The sequence below is a fragment of the Lissotriton helveticus genome, chromosome 8 (genome assembly GCF_964261635.1).
Source record: "Lissotriton helveticus chromosome 8, aLisHel1.1, whole genome shotgun sequence".
NCBI lineage: Eukaryota > Metazoa > Chordata > Amphibia > Caudata > Salamandridae > Lissotriton > Lissotriton helveticus.
The window spans coordinates 202,546,461-202,568,687 of record NC_136069.1 but is presented as its reverse complement, the minus strand read 5'-3'; the positions used below and the strand labels follow the sequence as shown (position 1 = coordinate 202,568,687).

General features: G+C 45.5%; 1 long non-coding RNA gene across 1 annotated transcript in view; it reads right to left on the bottom strand.

The window, feature by feature from the left end:
• LOC144771546 (uncharacterized) overlaps positions 1-19,018 on the bottom strand; it is a 71,910-nt gene extending 52,892 nt beyond the window's left edge. The window contains exon 1 of the long non-coding RNA XR_013599338.1: positions 18,913-19,018. This is a non-coding gene — a long non-coding RNA (uncharacterized LOC144771546). The remainder of the gene's footprint in view (positions 1-18,912) is intronic.
• Positions 19,019-22,227: the final 3,209 nt, after the last annotated feature.

Genomic DNA, 22,227 nt, shown 5'->3' with positions numbered 1-22,227 from the left:
GCGTGGGTAAGTTCGCGCGAGATTTTCCTTGCGAGTACGCGCGAAATTGTACTAGCGAGCAGCACACTTTGCGAGATTACACATAGCGGCCGGAAACGGAATTACGTCACGCCAACAAGATGGCCGCGCCCGTGTACGACCGATAGGGTAACTTGGCAAACGTATAGGTAGAAGCGCCTCGCGAACACGCGCAAGATCACGCGAACATACACGTCGCACAAAAAACAATTTTGTATTCGCACGTATTCGCGGCTTCCGAAATCGATCTCGCACGGATTCGAGCCCCAAAAAACGCGCGAAATTGCAGAAAAAAACGATTTTAGCTAAACTGAAAGCAATGAGCAGGTGCAAAAGTTCAAACTTAACATTAGTAACATTCAAGGTAGTGCTTCCTGAGGGGCCCCTCCAGAGTTTGCAACTATTCGATGACCCTGCTATGACCCAAACAGCAGGCTCATAGAATAGCTACAAGTAGACCATAAAGGTCCTGTGAAAAAAAAATTCACTGCAACAAAAAGCAAATTACAGATAAGGAAGGAAGCAGGTGCCAGCCAGACTGGAAGTTTCAAAATTACTGACACATTAATGACCCACAAATTAATTGATGGCAGTTGAAGAAGGGCAGGTGTGCTTGCTTTTTTCAACCACCATAATCTACAGTGATAAATAAACCTAATGGGTGGCAGTGAGGATGTACCAGAGGGTGGCATGGGTGTCCCAGAGGGTGGCAGTGGTGAAACAGAGGGTGCTGTGAACCTGTGATGATAAACCAGACGTAGAAACAACATAGTCGCGGCCGTTGCGAGCCGAAAAGTAAGTTCGCAATTGCGAACTTGTCCCAAAATCGGCGCGAACGCGCGCCAACACAAAAAACGGGAAAATCCGCAAATCCGCTAGAGTTCGCGGATCTTCGCGGATTGCGAATCCGTAAATCCGCAAGTTCGCGTACGCGAGATCCGCTAGATCCGCCCATGCTTACTCCTCATCACCTGGGACTTCAACCAGAGCGTCACCAAACTCACCCACTCCAAAGGTAACACATCTGCTGCATCATGACAGCCTCTTCCTCGACTCACACAAGGCCCCAATATCCTTTGGAAGGACAAACCACTTCACCAACACCTTTGCCATTCTTAATGCATCACCAATGCACCAAAGTGATCCAAAAAACAAACAAATATATTCATTTGTCGTGTCTCTCCCCTTGGACGCCCTCCAAGTTGAACTTACCAACCTGTCAAGCTCACTCCAGTCCACATCAGATGTAAACAAGCTTTCACTGGTTTAGAGAGAAGGTGGTCCTTAGACCTGTACTGGAAAGCTTAGAAGGCACAAAGAATTAATGCACAGCTGGGTGATGTAAAAAGGAAATGGACCGATGTTGAGTTAACGATACTTTAACAGTTACACCATCAAGGCCAAGGTGAGAGCAACATCAGTGACTGGGATAGAATGTTGATGGCTTTGATTGTGAAAATAGATGATCATCCATCACCCAGGCTGTTAGACCTGGCAGCCTTGGCATGGTTACCCCCCCAACATTTTGCCTTCAGACCTTCTGTTTTTGCTGGCTTCTTTTTTGCTGACTTTAAGACTCTGCACACTTTACCACTGCTAACCTGTGCTAAAGTGCTTTTACTTTCTCCTTAAAACATGGTAACACCGACTTATACCTAATTGGCATATTCAATTTACTTATAAGTCCCTAGTAAAGGGTCACTACATATGCTCAGTGCCTGTAAATTAAATGCTACTTGGAGGACTGCAACACTGATTGGGCTACCCACTTAAGCAGCCCTTTAAAACATGTTGCAGTTCTGCCATTGCGGCCTGTGTGTGCAGTTTGTAACAGCCATTTCAACCTTCCAAAGTAAACCTTTTGCTGGGCTCACAGCTTCCTTTTTAATACATCTAAGTCAGCCCTAAGGTAGGCCCTGGACAACCCCAAGAGCCGGGTGCAGTGTATTTAAAAAGTTGGAAATGTAGTTGTATGTTTTACATCTCCTAGTAGTGAAAAACTCTTAAATTAGTTTTTCACAACTGCAAGGCCAACCTCCCCAATATGATAACATTGGAATTACCTTATTCCATTTTATGTGTCATTTTCAAATGGGAACAGCGAACCCCTTCATGTTTGGTGATTCTCGAATCACAATTTAAAATCCTAACTTATAGTGAAGTCGGGTTTTAAATTACAATACTGAAAGGCCAATTTTTGAAAGTTGGCATTTTCTTGCCTTATGTTTAAACAATGTGGACGGGCCACTATGTGTGTGTAAATACTATAGTCACTGTTTGTGGCCTGAGTATGGACCCTTTAGGTACTTTTAAAAGACCCCTCACACACCAACATGGTTGGTGTCATGCTTCATCGTTGGGGTCCCAACCAGGCGGCTGAGTGCCACCCGGTTGTGCTACAAAGCCTGATTACAGCGGAGCTGGTGTGGGTGCAGAAATGTGATGTGATGTGATATATTGCAGTTAAAAATACCTCTGGGAATCCTTACCTATTTATTTAATGTTGGCGGCCCAGGGTATTGTTAAAAATATGCGTGGTGCAACTACTAAAGGAGTAATTTACCTAAGAGTTGACTTATGTGTGGCGGTCTACATGTTTCAGCCCCCGCTGTGTAATTAACGGGGTTTTCTTCAGGACCAGTACTGTGCAAAAGTGAGTGGCGAAAGGTGAGTGAAGCCACGTGAAAAAACTGTCTAGCTCATGTAATATGGCATGCATAGATACTGTGGTGCATGCTCTATTCAAACTCCTAAAATGGAGAGTGTCAAAGAAGCGCCACTTCTGTTTAGAGGCAACGGCGCGTATCGTGCAGATATATACAGAGGAGCATGGCTGCACTGTGCGAAGGCCAGGGCGCGCTACGTGCTGATGTTTACAGTAATGCTTGTGGCACTGGTGCGTGCTGGTGGGCCAATGGGGGGAACCCTACGGTCCGTGGCGCGCTGCGTGCAGTTTATTGAACTCATGCATATTAGTGGTCTATATGCACGTCCAAGCAAAGCCCGAATTCGGTGGTGAAAATACCGCAAAGGGTGCAGTGTGCTCTTACATGACTAGTGAAAGTTATTAAAAGCTTGGTAGAAAGGTACACCAATATTTACACTGCTATTAAGGATGAGCTAGGTAAAAAGTACACCAATATTTACAATGCTATTAGAGATACAGCAGAAATCGACGCATGGGGAAGAGGCTCATCCTGTATCCAATCTGGAATTAAAAGTAAAAGTAAAAGTTGCTGCCGTGAGCTGTATCGAGTATGATAAGTTCACAGGAGATGCAGCTTTGGGTAATTCACAAGGCCTTACTTGGTTTTGATGATTCCTCTGTGGTAAAATCTATCTGCGGTCCCCCTGTAGTCCCGGGGGGTATCCAGCTTTCTTCAGGACCAGAACTGTGCAAAAGGTCCCGGCTGGCTGGCTGTATCATACTCGATACCAGAATTTCTGGTGTGACTGTGTGTGGGGGAGGTGTGAAGGTCGATTTCAGTTTGAAATCAGTGTCACTTTCAATCCCTTCTGCTTGATCTTGCTCTGTAGATTCAAAGAAGTTCTTTAAACGTAGTTTCCTGAAAAATTGGCTCAACTCACAATGGAGTTTGAAGCTATAAAGCCGGGTGGGAAGGAATAAATAAAGTTTTGGAGCACCTGGAAAGTTGTTCAGAGTCCTCACTGTTCGAGAAGGAACAACGCTGGGTGTACCATCTTGGCACCAACAAAACTGGCCTCAATGATGACATACCATGGGGCAGTGTGTTAAGAAGATAGATATTTTTTCTGCCTCCGTATGACTTGATGCTATGCCCCTCTTTTCAGTAATCTGCTCATGAGTATCTTCCCGGGTACTGATACATAACATTTCTTCTGCAACTGCAAGACTGATACTATTCACCCATACTTGTGTATCCACCCGGGTTATATACTCATTTTCTTTCTGTATATGTAAATATTTATTTATATATATATACACCTTTTGTATTGCCTGTCCCAGCACTGATTTAAGAACTTGTTCTAATAGCAGGTTTATCACCATCAGACTTATGGCCAGTTACATCTGCCTTTTTCAACCGAATTGATGGTCCACATCTTATCCATATGTTTGTCCCACGTCTTATGCGTGAGCAATTGCAGGTGGCCTTGCAGTTGTTTAGATCGTATCCAGACAGGGTTTGAATTATACTAAATGTTATTTACTCCTTCAGTGGGGTTAGTACACGTATTCTGGTATAATTCCCTTCGATAAACCTTGCTCGTGTTGATATCGCACCGGGATTCGAACCCTCACATTGCAGTCAAATTTTCCCGTGTGTACAGCTTTAAGGCAGTGGGCGCGGCGGTGATCGTGTCACGTCACCCTGCCCATGTGATCATGTCTGGCCAATCACGCCACCACAATAAATATACCGATCCCTCCCTCACTCCGGCATTCCCGGAAGACAGCAGCCGAGAGAGCAGGTACACAGCGGGGAGTCGCGGGTGCCGAAGTAAGTCTTTTCTGCTCACTCTCTTCCATCTTGAGCACGGGTCCTTTATTACCTTTCGCGTGCTGACCATTTTTGCTTTCCTCTGCCAACAGATAGACACCGCGTGAAAGAGTCCCGCGCTGTCTTAACCGAAGGGGCGTGAGCATGCCTCGAATGAAGTGAGTTTATTAGCATTTATGAGTGTTGCTATTACATCGCATTTCTCCCTTACTAAGAGGAGAGTTTCCTGGTTGTTCTGGTTTTTGATCCTACCCGTACATGCATGACGAAAATCTATACATACTGCATAAACCTACCGATAGACAATCACGAATCGATGAGAACATTGCTTGCTAAACTTTACAATGAATTAAGTAGCTGAGCAATTACGTGATGCCGGTCCTCTTTGAAGGCCGGGTAAGTCAGGCTGACATAGGTGTAAATTACCCCGTAATTAGGGCAAGCACCTTGCAGTCGGTCGGATGTCAAGTATACATTCCGCTACATCCTGAAATGTTCAAAGACCAGTAATAACTAACGGATTTGACCAAAGAACTTATTTATTAAGTTCCCTCATGTGTGTTTTTGTTTGTCTCTCTTTCCCCTACAGGTTTTTGGCGTATCCCTACAAATTGTAGTGGGTAACTACGGACACTATCCGGTATTTTATTCCATATATATATTTTTCACATTTTGAGCCTCCCGGGAGGGTACGCCTTAGCGCGCGCACACCACCGGAGGACTTTTGTGTAGGTCCTGACGAATGCTGAACAAATTGCAACATAAGCAGCAGAAACATGTTGACCAACTTTTGATACTTACTAGGACTCCGGTTCCTTAACTCAGAACCTTGGGTAGTCCGTTCACTTTGTTTTTATCCAATGCAGGTTGGCCATTATTAAAGATTTTTGTAAAGGCACAACTTTTGCATTTTTTAATACACTTGAACACTCACTTATAGTCACCTCCTAATTTGGGCACTGTTACACTCACCACATCCTGCTCCGCTGTAATCAGGCGTCGTAGCACGCTGGGGGGACATTCGGTCACCCCAGCAGGGACCCAATGATGAAGCATGTCACCAACTAGTGGTGAGTGAGGATCCTTCTAAAAAGTAAGGTTTTTCCTTCTTCTAACACTGGGTGATCACGATACACGTTAGGTTTCACCCTTAGTGGAAAACCTGTTGGGCATTCTTAGGGAGATAGAGAGATTCCACTTTTGTACATGCACGTGTGTGAGCATTGATCACATTTGCAGTAGAGAGAGAAATATATCACACCTCACTATCTAAGTTTGATAGCAACTTTTTTTCATAGTCACTCTGGTCACTGCATAAACCTACCGATAGACAATCACGAATCGATGAGTACATTGCTTGCTAAACTTTACAATGAATTAAGTAGCTGAGCAATTACGTGATGCCGGTCCTCTTTGAAGGCTGACATAGGTGTAAATTACCCCGTAATTAGGGCAAGCACCTTGCAGTCGGTCGGATGTCAAGTATACATTCCGCTACATCCTGAAATGTTCAAAGACCAGTAATAACTAACGCATTTGACCAAAGAACTTATTTATTAAGTTCCCTCATGTGTGTTTTTGTTTGTCTCTCTTTCCCCTACAGGTTTTTGTCGCATCCCTAAAAATTGTAGTGGGTAACTACGGACACTATCCGGTATTTTATTCCATATATATATTTTTCACATTTTGAGCCTCCCGGGAGGGTACGCCTTAGCGCGCGCACACCACCGGAGGACTTTTGTGTAGGTCCTGACGAATGCTGAGCAAATTGCAACATCAGCAGCAGAAACATGTTGACCAACTTTTGATACTTACTAGGACTCCCGTTCCTTAACTCAGAACCTTGGGTAGTCCGTTCACTTTGTTTTTATCCAATGCAGGTTGGCCATTATTAAAGATTTTTGTAAAGGCACAACTTTTGCATTTTTTAATACACTTGAACACTCACTTATAGTCACCTCCTAATTTGGGCACTGTTACACTCACCACATCCTGCTCCGCTGTAATCAGGCGTTGTAGCACGCTGGGGGGACATTCAGTCACCCCAGCGGGGACCCAATGATGAAGCATGTCACCAACTAGTGGTGAGTGAGGGTCCTTCTAAAAAGTAAGGTTTTTCCTTCTTCTAACACTGGGTGATCACGATACACGTTAGGTTTCACCCTTAGTGGAAAACCTGTTGGGCATTCTTAGGGAGATAGAGAGATTCCACTTTTGTACATGCACGTGTGTGAGCATTGATCACATTGATCACATTTGCAGTACAGAGAGAAATATATCACACCTCACTATCTAAGTTTGATAGCAACTTTTTTTCATAGTCACTCCTTTGTTGTTAATTTATAATTGATTCGGGTATAGGAGTGTCGACTCATGCCCTCCCTCTCTTGTTGGTATTTACTGTTTTGAGCAGCGTGCAGCTGTGAGACTACTAATTAGCTTTCTTTGCAATAATTATTTTGCTACAGTGGTATAGATTTTTTGTTAGAATAAGGAGGATCAGGGTCTTTCCTTCACTAGGGAGGATGCAGATGCAATACTAGGGGATGATTCCCTCTTTTCTGACCCACTACTCGCGCACGCCATCTCGCAGACTGGGAAAAGCTAGGTGAACTTAAGCGTAGCAGGATCAGGGCCATACTACATGGAACCATGATCAAAGAATATTTGAATAACAATGCAGCACAGAAGGGGCTGCTAGTAACGAATGATCCCAGAATATTCCTTGAGGATGCAGTTTTTCGCAAGGAGTGGGCGCAGATTGCGTGGCACTGCACGCGGGACTGGGGCATCCTAATTATAAAAACTGCACTACGCCTTTCAGAAGCCCTGATGGTGGAAATACAGACCACAGAAGCCCATTTTAAAACCACCATCACGGGGTACAAGAAGAGACTCGGCGAGCTCAACAAAGAGCAGAACGAGTTTAAAGAGAATTTGGCCCAATACAAATCACAGAAGCTACAGAAAGATCTAAAGAGATGGTCTTATGCCAAAGTCTATCCCTACTCCACTCCTGATTTCACCCCTTCTACAAGTGCAGGATATAATTCTGACACTTCAGCAGATTCCAACACCAGTGGGTCTAGCACTGAGAGCACCGGGAGGAGGTCTAGAGGAAGGGGCAGAGGTAAAGGGAGAGGGCGAGGTCAACAACAGTTTCCAAATGAGTTTCACCCTCCAGGCTGGACAGCACCATTCCCCCAACAAGCAATGGGTCCATATCATCCCAATCTTTTTCAGGCACCATTTCCTCCTATGATGGGCTGGAACCCACACTTTATGCCATACCCACATGTCAACCCTCAAGGATACATCCTTTTCAGGACAGAGGCAGGCGGGGAAACCGGGGGAGGCAGAAAGGAACCAACCAAGTACACTGGGACATGCCAGAGGGCACAGGGGATTTCACCAACATGACAACAGGGGACCAGAGACCAGGTCCCAGCAACGCGAAACCCTAGTTGTTAATTTATCCTCCCACAGCCTTTCGCAAAAAGAAACAGATGTTTTGGAAAAAGGATTAGGTTTTATTCCTACCCCCGGCTTGATCGCTTCAAACTCCATTGTGAGTTGAGCCAATTTTTCAGGAAACTACGTTTAAAGAACTTCTTTGAATCTACAGAGCAAGATCAAGCAGAAGGGATTGAAAGCGACACTGATTTCAAACTGAAATCGACCTTCACACCTCCCCCACACCCAGTCACACCAGAAATTCTGGCCTTTGAACAGGCTGTGTTTAAGGAAGTGGAACAGTTGCAAGAACCCACCCCTTTCAAGAACTTAACCGCAGATGAATTTAAGGCCATTCAATCCTTAAAAAAGAACAGGGATATCATCATAAAGAGTGCGGATAAAGGGGGCGGTATCGTGATTCTCAACAAAAGAGATTATGATATTGAGTGTCGACGACTATTGAGCAATGTCGTCAACTACATCCCTCTAGAAGTGGACCCAACAGATGATCTGAGAGACGAGATCTGTGAACTTGTGTCAACTGCAGAAAGAGATGGCTGCATCACAAAGAAGGAGGCAGACTTTTTGACAACTTCGGAGGGACGAGTTCCGTACTTCTACGTACTACCTAAAACACATAAGAATGTGCTACCTCCCCCCGGAAGACCGATCGTCTCCGGACTGGGCTCACTCCTTGAGCCCCTTTCAAAATATTGTGATTTTTTTTCTAAGACCCATTGTACAATCCACCAGTACCTATCTCAAGGACACGAAGAGTTTCCTCTTCTTGCTCAGCACAATCACCTTACCTAACGATCAGTGTTTCCTTGTCTCGATGGACATCGAGAGCTTATATACCTGCATTCCGCAGGATGAGACCATTAAGGTGGTGAAGGAAGCAATGGACCGGGTGGTTTGGAATTTTAACACTACCCGTGCCTTCGTAGTTGACTGCGCCACCCTTGCCTTGAAAAGCAATTTTTTTGAACACGATGGGAAGATCTATCTGCAAGCAACAGGGACCTCAATGGGCAGTACATTTGTCCCGTCGGTGGCGGGTCTCTATGTGTTTGATTTTGAGTCCAAACACATCCTAAGTCCCACGAACCAATACGGCAAGAACATCGCCGTATGGCGACGCTACATAGACGACGTGTTTAGGATTTGGCAAGGTGATGAGTCCACTCTATTTGACTTTTTTACTTGGGTCAATACTTGCGATGACCATCTGAGATTCACCCATGAACACTCCCGTGAGAAACTAACTTTTCTGGATGTCAGCATCAGGAGGGAAGGCAACCGGCTTGAGACCATGACTTTTTATAAGCCGACTGCAAAAAACAATTTACTACATTTCACCAGTTATCACCCCCGGGCCCTACGGGAGAATCTCCCGTATGGGCAGTATCTCAGGATACGACGAAATTGCAGCAACCTTTCCGACTACAAACAGCAAGCAAATGCATTGACCTCCAAACTGGAAGACAGAGGGTACCCCAAGGGGATAATAAACAAGAGCCAAAAGAGGGCTAGAAATCAACAAAGGGAGGTTTTGTTGGAAGACCATTGCCCAACAGAAAGTGGTGAGATCTCCTTAACGTGTGTGACAACTTTTAAGTCACTATCAAATGCAGTGAGCAAATGTATCTCCAAAAATTGGAGAATCATCACCAGCAACAAGACGCACTGTCAGAAGCCTCTTTTTTCATATAAAAGGGCTACAAGTCTTAAAGACTCCTTGGTCCATACGCGACCAAGGGAAGGGAAAACCAACAACCTAGCACCGAGTGTTCTTAATGCTTGGGGTTTACCGCCAGTCACAGGACACCACCCGTGTGGTAATTGCAATATCTGCCATCTTACTTCACACACAAAATTTCTGGACCTAACAGACGGCACACGATGGGAACCACGCAGCCACACTAATTGCAACACCTCCAATGTTGTGTACCTGATCACTTGTAGATGTAGTCTACAGTACGTGGGGATGACATCTAGACGCATCAAAATTAGGATATGCGAACATCGCAGTAACATACGTTGTAAGAAATCAACAACAAAATTGACATCTCACTTCTTACAACTAAATCATACACCTAATGATCTAGTGTGGACAGTTTTGGAGCACCTGGAAAGTTGTTCAGAGTCCTCACTGTTCGAGAAGGAACAACGCTGGGTGTACCGTCTTGGCACCAACAAAACTGGCCTCAATGATGACATACCATGGGGCAGTGTGTTAAGAAGATAGATATTTTTTTCTGCCTCCGTATGACTTGATGCTATGCCCCCCTTTTCAGTAATCTGCTCATGAGTATCTTCCCGGGTACTGATCCATAACATTTCTTCAGCAACTGCAAGACTGATACTATTCACCCATACTTGTGTATCCACCCGGGTTATATACTCATTTTCTTTCTGTATATGTATATATTTATTTATATATATATACCTTTTGTATTGCCTGTACCAGCACTGATTTAAGAACTTGTTCTAATAGCAGGTTTATCACCATCAGACTTATGGCCAGTTACATCTGCCTTTTTCGACCGAATTGATGGTCCACATCTTATCCATATGTTTGTCCCACGTCTTATGCGTGAGCAATTGCAGGTGGCCTTGCAGTTGTTTAGATCGTATCCAGACAGGGTTTGAATTATACTAAATGTTATTTACTCCTTCAGTGGGGTTAGTACACGTATTCTGGTATAATTCCCTTCAGTAAACCTTGCTCGTGTTGATATCGCACCGGGATTCGAACCCTCACATTGCAGTCAAATTTTCCCGTGTGTACAGCTTTAAGGCAGTGGGCGCTGCGGTGATCCTGTCACGTCACCCTGCCCATGTGATCATGTCTGGCCAATCACGCCACCACAATACATATACCGATCCCTCCCTCACTCCGGCATTCCCGGAAGACAGCAGCCGAGAGAGCAGGTACACAGCGGGGAGTCGCGCGTGCCGAAGTAAGTCTTTTCTGCTCACTCTCTTCCATCTTGAGCACGGGTCCTTTATTACCTTTCGCGTGCTGACCATTTTTGCTTTGCTCTGCCAACAGATAGACACCGCGTGAAAGAGTCCCGCGCTGTCTTAACCGAAGGGGCGTGAGCATGCCTCGAGTGAAGTGAGTTTATTAGCATTTACGAGTGTTGCTATTACATCGCATTTCTCCCTTACTAAGAGGAGAGTTTCCTGATTGTTCCGGTGTTTGATCCTACCCGTATATGCATGACGAAATTCTATACATACTGCATAAACCTACCGATAGACAATCACGAATCGATGAGTACATTGCTTGCTAAACTTTACAATGAATTAAGTAGCTGAGCAATTACGTGATGCCGGTCCTCTTTGAAGGCCGGGTAAGTCAGGCTGACATAGGTGTAAATTACCCCGTAATTAGGGCAAGCACCTTGCAGTCGGTCGGATGTCAAGTATACATTCCTAAATGTTCAAAGACCAGTAATAACTAACGCATTTGACCAAAGAACGTATTTATTAAGTTCCCTCATGTGTGTTTTTGTTTGTCTCTCTTTCCCCTACAGGTTTTTGGCGTATCCCTACAAATTGTAGTGGGTAACTACGGACACTATCCGGTATTTTATTCCATATATATATTTTTCACATTTTGAGCCTCCCGGTAGGGTACGCCTTAGCGCGCGCACACAACCGGAGGACTTTTGTGTAGGTCCTGAGGAATGCTGAGCAAATTGCAACATAAGCAGCAGAAACATGTTGACCAACTTTTGATACTTACTAGGACTCCGGTTCCTTAACTCAGAACCTTGGGTAGTCCGTTCACTTTGTTTTTATCCAATGCAGGTTGGCCATTATTAAAGATTTTTGTAAAGGCACAACTTTTGCATTTTTTAATACACTTGAACACTCACTTATAGTCACCTCCTAATTTGGGCACTGTTACACTCACCACATCCTGCTCCGCTGTAATCAGGCGTTGTAGCACGCTGGGGGGACATTCGGTCACCCCAGCGGGGACCCAATGATGAAGCATGTCACCAACTAGTGGTGAGTGAGGGTCCTTCTAAAAAGTAAGGTTTTTCCTTCTTCTAAAACTGGGTGATCACGATACACGTTAGGTTTCACCCTTAGTGGAAAACCTGTTGGGCATTCTTAGGGAGATAGAGAGATTCCACGTTTGTACATTCACGTGTGTGAGCATTTGCAGTACAGAGAGAAATATATCACACCTCACTATCTAAGTTTGATAGCAACTTTTTTTCATAGTCACTCCTTTGTTGTTAATTTATAATTGATTGGGGTATAGGAGTGTCAACTCATGCCCTCCCTCTCTTGTTGGTATTTACTGACCTGCTCTGTATGCCACGCCTACAGTCTCCCACAACGCTCTTCCTGCTCCTCGGGGCCCTGTCCAACGCAGACGGGACTTTTGGCACAAAACTTGAGAAGGTAAACCTACAGAGGGACTAACATGGGACTGCATCCGACCTGTGCTCCACCACAGTAGGCCTTAACTTTTGTCTTTTACCCGGTCCAGCACAAGCAGATGGCAGCGGTTGGCGCTTTGTGCTTTTAGGCATTATTTTAAATTTTATTCTTGAAAAATTCCTAACTCGTTATACTGTTTGGATTTTTGTCATTTTGGTCTTGTTTTATTTATTAAATCTACTCTATATTTCCAGCTTGGTGTAGGATCCTTTTTGTGTGGTGTTTTCAATGTTTTACGGTTTGAGGTGTTGCGCAAATAGTTAACACATCACCTCTAAGTTAAGCCTGACTGCTCTGTGCCCAGCTATCAGGGGTGGAGCATAGGTTAATTTGAGGTTTGCTTGTGCCTCACCATGACAAGGATTGTGGTTGCTGCTTGACCAGAGCTCACGCCCTGTTCAACCAACAACCCAATTTCTTACAGGGGCTATATACATTTTGGCAGATTCAGGGGATAGACCAAAAACAGATAGATCTCACGCCCACCCTATTTAGAGTGTATACTCCTGTGTATGGTCTAAATAGGGCGAATGTGAAATCGCTTATTTTTGGCAGCTGTCCCCCATCTGTCAATCTCTAAACATTCACTAGTATTTCGCTGCATCTCTGTTGTTTCTATGCCTGTTCTGTAAAGCCCTCTGGCAGGTTCTAAGAAGAACATCTGTAATGAAGTTAGCAAAAATTGTCCTACATCTTCGAACCGAATGTAACTGTAACAATTACAAACTTTACGTTTTTGTCCTCCCCTTACAAACTTCCATTAAACTCTCCACTATGCATATCGTGTGTTACGTTTTCTTAAATGTATGACTGTATATTTGTATATATGCATTTTTCTTTTTTGTTGTTGCTAAAGGCTACTTAGCTGAGAGCATTAAAAGTAAAGGAAGGAATGGTGAAAGGCTAAGTGAACGTCACCAGAGTTCAAACTTGCAACCTGCAGAAGGCAGTTATTTTCTCCCTGAGATGTTGTAGCAAAATAACATTCTTGTATGTCACGAAAGACGCAGCCTTTGCATTGCTCAAGATTTTGTATAGCAGCGCTTGTAAGTACTTGACAATGCAACCATGATTGCAACACTTACAATTCTTTTCTTAAAAATAATATTTAAACAAACATCTTTGCTATTGTTGGCTTCGTACACTAAGGATCCCTCTTCAATCTGCTCACTGAACCCTAAGGTCTAACTCTGCACTTACAAACATCCCCTTGTTGGAATAAAAAGGAAGTGAAGGAATCCAATAATTAAAGAAAGTTAATACCGATCCAACTGAGATTGCAAATTTCCTCATTGAATTACAAGAAATGCTAAAGGGTGAATTGGCTAAAACCCAGACAAAATAACAAGCAGTATGAATAGAGGTGTTGGCAGAGGAGTCGATAAATGTTCTGGAGAAGTACTGGTATTTCATCATTTGTAAATTTACCCAGACCAATATTCATGTTTAGTGCAAAACAAGCAATAGTGCAATGTTGTACCTCATGGTGTAAAAACAAAATGTTCCTAACAGATTAGGAACATGTTTGTCATTCAATGCAGAAATGCAGTACAAAACTGCAGCAGGTTTTGTACTATATATTCTGGAATATTGGGTATCTTTCCACTGCAGTTGTTCTCAGTAGATCTGGCCTTCATTTAGAGGTCCCACCATCCTGCCAGCCAGCGGTAGTTATGACCTCTGCTACCACGGCGAAAGACCTCCCATAAAGATTAAGCGCCTGATTACAAGTTTGGCAATTGTGGAGCGGGTCACCACACCAGTGCCCCACACCAAGACCCCCAAACCCGTAGTCAGTCCACCTACTGCATTATGAGTTGTAATCCTGGCGTCCAGTCCTGCAGCAACAGGCCCACGGTGGTGCCTTTCTAGGGCTCAAAATAGAGCCATAGAAAGGAAGTGCTGTGAGAGCACCACACCACGTACCTGTGCAGGATCTTGGGGGTGCAAACATGCAGGGGGGCACAACACGTGCCTTCCCTGCATGCACCCTTGTGCACAGAGGGTAGCTGCCTCACTGCCACCCTTTTCATGGCAGGGTTCGCCGCCATGGAAAGGGTCTCGTGGACAACTCGTAATATGCTTGACTGAGCCACATTGGCACTGCCAGAATCTTGCGGTCTCTGACCGCTGCACCTCCTACACGGGATCCATGATCCCCATGGTTGCGGCAGTCCTGTGGTCATCTGACCGCCAAACTCAAAATACGGCAGTCAGACTGCCGCTGCGGCAGGTGCCACATCGTCACCATGGGTTCGGCAGTGCTATGGACCACTGAACCCCTAATCAGGCCCTTAGACATTCCTGCCTCCCCGGAGAGGATCTCCAAGACTTCAGACCGGAAGCTGGTGCAACCATTGCTCTAAGGTTGAAAATTTTGCTGAGTGTGCAATATATTTGTTGAGCTCATTCGGCATTCATTTTCAAGAATAAACTTCAAGAGCAACAGTTTGTTTCGGGAAAACGACAAAATAATAGCCCTGGTGGCAATGGAGTTTCCTTCGTATGCATCAGAGGTAATAGTTTGATTTCTCTGCTTCGGACTATCTTGTCTTCGATGGCAGTCACCCACCTCGACTTTGACCAGGCGGGTGGAGGTGCATCCGCTCCTCCAAACTCTAAATTATCCCTTTGATTTCAAAGGCAGTTATTGTTGAGCTTCAGTATTTTACAGCATCAATGCCATGTACGTTAAAGCCTTAGATATCTCCGAATCACTCCAATACCCAGCTGTTCCACTAGGTATGTTCTCCAAAGCTGACTTAGCATTCAGAAACCTCCAGTGTGACTCTGGTGCATTAAATCGATGTGGTTTTCTCTTCATCCTGTCATTTCCTGAAATGCCAATGGAAGCAACTTATTTCCACTCCACAGATGTTTTGGTAAGGCAAATAGCTGCACACGCCAGGTCAGTTAACAGCACTATCATTGTTCAGCAAATCGTCGTCTTATTACTTTAAATTCAAGTAACTGCTTGAATTTTCATTGATATTTTGCTGGTGCATCTGTAGCTATGCAAAAGCCGATGTTTAATTTCTAGGATCGATGCACTGCCACCAGAATGAGGCAGGGGTGGGATACTAGTGCACAGTTGTGCAACATGATCCATTCACTAAAGGTGTGAACCACAATACGTTAGCCCACATACCCTTGCACAAACATACATGCACAATGCACATAGGCATGATTCCTCACCCCATGACGTTAAGCCCTCACAATGAATCTGATTCACAAAATGCATTTGCTCCATTCAAGTGGTGCAAAAATACATTTTGAAATCCACAAGACATCAAGGGCTTGATTATGAGCCACATTACAACTTTGGCAGTCGGACCGCCATTGCACTGCCTCAACCACCAGGGAACCATTTTCCCCGGTGGTCCTGCTGCACTGCCATGCACATTACAGTTTCAGGACCGCCAGCGGTGCCATAGAGGTTCTTCCTCCATGAAACTGCTGGTGGTCATGAAACAAATGGGATCCTACAGCGGTGCATTCCCCCCCTAGTTCCAGCACTACATGGGCGTCACAGTCCATGTCATTGGAACGAGTTCTGGTGGTCTGGTGGCGGTGCCTTTCTAAGGTATACATCGGTGCATTTGAAAGCGCCAGACCAAGAAAAACTCGTAAAATGGCAGCCGGCAGTCCTGATTGGCAGCCCTGGAGCAGCGTGGCGGCCCGCTCCAAGACCACCAAACTCATAATCGGTCCTCAAGCCAAGACTGACAATGATGACATCCTGAAAGAGAGAGCCGAGGTTTGCTCATTCTAGAAGAACATTGCAGAAGACTCTTTAAAAGACTGCTCTTTCAGAAATCAATGTGAGGGCCTTGGCTGCATCTTAGTTGGCCCTTCCAAACATAAACAAAGGCCCATCAACAGGAGGAGACCAGCAGGACTACATTACGGCTTCAAGACCTTGAGACTCGACCAAGATTTGTCCCAAGATTCATCTCAATCTTGTTTACAGGCCTGGTTTATGATATGAAAAACTAAGGATGTAGAAACATTGATGACATAATGCCAATTTGCAGGAAGTACTTGGAATAGTACATGTCTCCAACAATAGCAAATTTAGTATGAAAAATGTTGCTTTGGAATAATACTTATCTCCAGCAGTAGCAAATTTAATATGACAAAATGTTGCTCTGCTTTCTTTGACGAGAGACGTGCCAACGTGAGTCGATACAGTAATGTACAGTATGTGGATAGCAACGTAGAGTCGTCTTGATAACTTGTGATGTGTCAAGACATTTGGGGAATTTCACTGAAAGCATCATAGTTTCTGAAATGCTTGCAGGAGAGCTCTCTTGCATGAGTTGAATTTCCTCAGTCTGACATGTACGGCATCATGTAAAATATACAAACACAGCCAACCAAAAACATTTTTATGTTGTGCAACATAGGAGTCATTTTGCTGACAGTTGTGTGACAGCAGCTGGGACCCACGGTGTCTGCGCAATTTCAGTAATTTATCTCTTACATTTGAGACATTTATTTTGCATCTGGCCTGCAGTCTAGTTATGGACCCCATCAATCAAAACAGGGCCGGCTCTAGGCTCATGGTGGCCCTGTGCAGGGAGCGTAGGTGGGGGCCCCGGCTAGTGCATAATGGCACCTCTCCTGGCATACGAATTTACCGGGCAGTCAGATACGCTCCAGTCTTCAGTTCTTGTGTACAACTACGGTCAAACATTATGTTTAGATGATGGAGCTTCTATTGACAGTACTTGTACACGGGAGCGGACCCCCATAGGTGGCTTATTTGCACGCTGTAGCTAGTGACGTATTATAACAGCCCAGCCACCGGCGCAGTCACTAAACCACTTCAAGGAGAGCATTATTTGTATCGTACAAGTATTGCATAACGTAGAAGGTGTGTGTTCAAGCCACCTTACAAAGAAATAAATCACTTAGTAACGGAACATGACATATTGCTGGTGTGGTGAACGACTTAACGGGACTGACATCATCAAAACCTAATAGGGGCATCAGACAACTTATTGCGCCTTAATCGTTTATGTCTTATTTTGTATTTGTTTATTGTGACAGCAACACATGTTGGCAATAAATGATGTGTACCACACATAGCATCCGGTGAGGGCGCAAAACATTTTAGAAAGGCACTTTGTAATAACTGAATGTTTTACAGCGATGCGCATTGTAACATTTTAGCGGGCGCAGAATGTCAGATGCACAAATATTTACTATCATGCATAGACTCAGAACGTCTTACTGGAGCGCAGATATGCCAATTTACAAAGGAAAACAATAGAATATTGGTGTTAATAGCCTGCGTTTTACCTGGATCTCTTACAGGTGCAAGGATTAAATATGTAGCCCCTGGCACGCAATTATACATTTAACTAGTCACCTGATAGCAGCATGCAAGCTGCAGAACCTTTAACTACAGAACACACGTGGGAACTTTCTGGGACTCAGAATATTTCAGAAGGATGCAGGCGTATTGTAGCATCTTGCAAGAGCACATCATTCCCTACAGAGGCACATAGTTCGCATATTGCAGAGATACAACCTCACATAGTTACACACGCGTGTTGTGTCTCGTGAACATAATGTGGCGCAGAGGCAAACCATTCAGTACTATTGACTACTAGACTACGCTGCGCATCAGATGTTATTAACACTCATAAATCATATCATTACTAGGCAGCTCAACTGGAAAGACAGGCAGGCGATTATACAAGTCATTATAAATATATTTTGTGAGCACAGTCTCTCACCGGCGTTATTTGAAGGTTCGTAGTCGGACTCTCGGGGAAGAGGCTAGTCGGACACTACAGGTGTTCTAGTGTCTCTATCGATGATCGGGGTGACAGGACGAGGACGGTTAATTTATTTGTTCAATGAATCTCACGACGATGTGACCGTGACAAGTCGACGCACGATAACCGAGATGTATTGTAATGCATTTAAGAGCAAGACTAAAAGCTACAAACTTTGACGGCGTGTGAAACGAAGTTTGATGATGAATATTAGATTAATCCAGTAACCCTGGATTTTTCTGTCAACTGGAAAAAGCTCTCCCGGGACTCATCTGGGGTGTAAGTGCAATGAAGATACAATGATCACACCTAACTCCAAGAAATTCAAACAACCACAAGCAAATGCGTAATTACTTCCTTGAGAGCGCAAGGCTCATTGCGGTGACCCGTAACCTGCCACTAATCGTTGGGGTCAGAGAGTAGCGTAGTAAGGCCATTGAAAGCCTCGTCATGGATGGTAAAAGCTAATACATACAATTATAACACAGTGACTTGTTACTTTCTCTGCGCTACGTTGGATGTTGTAGCGTAAGGCACACGTCATGTTAACAAAACTTCCAAGACCTGCTGCCTGCACCAGCAGCCAACTGTAAACTCAGCGTGAGGCGGCCGGACAGGCTCAGGTGCAGCACGCGGCACTGCGGTCACCTCGCAGGAAGGGGCCGCTGCTGCCGCAGCCCGGGCGGGCGCTGAGGCGCCGCACTTACTCTGCAGAGAGGGGTCCAGTAGGGCCGCCGCCTGCAGGAGGCAGTAGTAGTGCTCCATCTCCCAGCGCCGAGATCTTCTTCAGGTCCTGTGATGCAGTCATTCCCGCGCACCGCTCACTGACGCACTCTCCCAGTGAGGCGCCGCGGAGCGTGACGTGATCACACAGCACCGTGACGCGTCACTGAGCGGCTAAATTGCGCACAGCGCGCGGGGGCTGTCCCAGGGCCGTCACATCGTCATAGGGGTAAGATTGAAGATTGACGGCCCTGGGACCCAACTGCTGGCTGGCTGCCTGGGCAACTTCAAGTGAAACCAATGACTGACTATTGTAAACAACAACAGCGCTCACGCGCGCCGTCGCTGCCATTGCCCGGAGGCCGCCAAATCCTGCCAGGGGGCCGCCAGTGATCCAATTTCCGATCCGATCCTCGGCTCGGTCGGTCGTCGTGGCGGCCCCTCAGGTTTGGCGGCCCTGTGCAGGTGCACAGTTTGCACATGCCTCGGGCCGGCCCTGTACCAATGATGCCATCCCCTGAACGGACTTTAAGCCCAACTTACCGAAGGGCGTTTTTTCATACAGAATAATGAGGCACAGAACGGTGTTGAAATTCTGAAATATGTCAAAAGTAGGATAACAACTCGTCTCCTGCTTCCAAGAAAGCCAAAAAAAAGCAATATAGTTATCTATACCAATTTTCAAAAAAAGGTGAATGACATCCAGTCAACAAAAGAACCCGAATATTATCAGATCATTCAAAACTAAACGTAAACATTAATAATGTGCACAGCAAATTGTTATGAACAACTGTAGGGTTGTGACAGAGGCATTCATAAATGTAATTATGGATTTTTCTGGAGTTACGTCGGAAGAAACCGTGCAGCTATCTCTAATAACGGTCCAAGAGACGAAATGGTGCTTTTTCAGGACAAATATTGAGAAGCCAAAAATTAATGAAAGATTATAACACGTACCCTGTGGCCTTCCCAGTGGTTCAAGGTTCCAGTAGAACACAAAGAAGCCCATAATGGTATGCCAGTCCATACATCTTTGAATGAATGTGGTTGGTCAATGGTTTTGCTCTATTCAGCCTGGAATTAACTCAGAAAGTAATTTGGATGAACTAAGGTAGCAATAACGTACAGAAATTACTGTTTTCAGACAATGAAACGCGAGTAATACTGATCCGAAACTTGAAATGTAGTGAAACAGGTATAATAGGAGCAGGACGGGCAAATTAAATCGGAAATTAGTCAAACAAAAATAATGCGAGTTCAGAGTGAAAAAAAATCACCAAAATAAAAAACGCAGGTGCTGCACAAAACATAAAAATATAGTACTAAATAAACTGCGGGGGAAACGTGTTCACGCTGATCCTGAGAGCGCTCTGTGTATCAGAAATTTAAAAAACAAGCTTCTCTGGGAAAAGTCAGCTGCTCGTTGTGAGAGGGCGGGGGCTGCCCGCGCATGCGCGCTCCGAGCCCCGGCGCCAAAGCGGAGTGCGGCATCTAAAGTCCCGGGTCCCGGGAGGGGGCCCGGGGGAAGACCAGCGCTGCGGAGGAGACACGGAACTGGGGCCCGGGTGAAGACCAGCGCTGCGGAGGAGACACGGAACTGGGGCCTGGGTGAAGACCAGCGCTGCAGAGGAGACACGGAACACGCCGAAAGAGCCCGGTGAGTGGGGGGGGGGTGTACGCGCGTGTGTCTGTGTGTGTTTGAATGTGTCTGTGCGTGTGTCTTTCTGTGTGCGCGTGGGTCTGCGTGTGTGTATGCAGTGTGTGTGTGCCTGTATATGCGTGTGGCTGTGTATGTGCGCATGCGTGAGTGTGGCTGTGTGAGTGTGTTTGCGCATGGGAATGAGGCACGAGAGGGGCACGGCGCCGTGCGCGCCCACGAGGTGAAATCTGCGCTCTGCGCTCGTGCACCCTCTCGTGTCTACATCCCAAATACGGCTGACAATAGGTCTTTCGCTGACGCTCGATCTAAAAACCCACATTAGACCCCTCTCTGTCCGAGAACTTCAGACCCATCTCGCTGCTCCCCTGGCCAGCCCAAGTAGCCGAATCCCATGTCAACACCATTCTGACTAAATTCCTTATATCTAATTCCATCTTAGATAACTCCCAACATGGCTTCCGTGCAGGACATAGCACCGAGACGGCACTTTTAAGTGTCACAGAACATCTCCGGTCCATTCTAGATTCTGGTAAGACTGCAGCACTGATACTCTTAGATCTCAGTGCTGCCTTCGACACGGTGTCCCACGACGTGTTGCTATTCCGGCTGGAGGAGGCAGGAGTATCGGGACAAGGCCTAAACTGGTTTAAGGCATTTCTATCAGACAGGTCTTTTCGGGTTTCCACCCCCCGTCCTGTCAAAGGAGCGCCTTATCAGCCAAGGAGTACCGCAGGGGTCTGCACTCAGCCCAACCTTATTTAATGTTTATGTCCAACCACTGGCTGAGGTGGCAAAAAGATGGGGGTTGTCGTTAGTATTGTACGCTGACGACACCCAGCTAGTGGTAACATTGAGTAAGGATGACGGACTGAGTGCACAGATTTTTAAACAAGGCCTTACTGAACTCACAAACTGGATGACCTCAAACTTTTTAAAGCTTAATGCTGGCAAAACTGAGGTCTTACTGCTGGGAAAAGAGACGGCGGCCTGGGATGACAGATGGTGGCCAGAGGCACTTGGTAATTTACCGGAGCCTAAAAGCCAGGTGAAAAATCTGGGAGTCTGGATAGACTCTGCTCTCAACTATACCCACCATACAAAAAAGGTGGCGGCAACGTGCTATGGATCCTTCGGAACCTTAAGCCTATACTAAAGTTTTTCGACCCCCAGACACGTCAGCTAGTAGTCCAGTCAGCTATCCTCTCACGACTGGACTACGCAAACTCTCTTCTTATAGGAGCAAACCAGGCCGAAAAATCCAGACTTCAACGAGTCCAAAATGCAGCGGCTAGAGTACTGACAGGCCTCCCTCGTTGTAAATCTGTGAGTAGCACGCTCATTAAACTTCACTGGCTCCCGGTGGAGAAGAGGATCGATTTTAAAACCTTATGCCTCGCATTCAAGGTCTTGAAAACTACCTCAACACCCATCCTGAGCCCTCTTTTAACAGCATACTCACCCGGACGTGCCCTCCGTTCGGAAGGCCAAAACTTGGTAGTCGTCTCCCGTTTCAAGCTGGCCCGAATGGGTGGCCGCTCCTTCCGGCACCTCGAGGCCAGGCTCTGGAATGCTTTACCTTCTCAAATTTGCGGATTTAACGACCTGCTGTCGTTCAGAAAGGCCATAAAAACCCACCTTT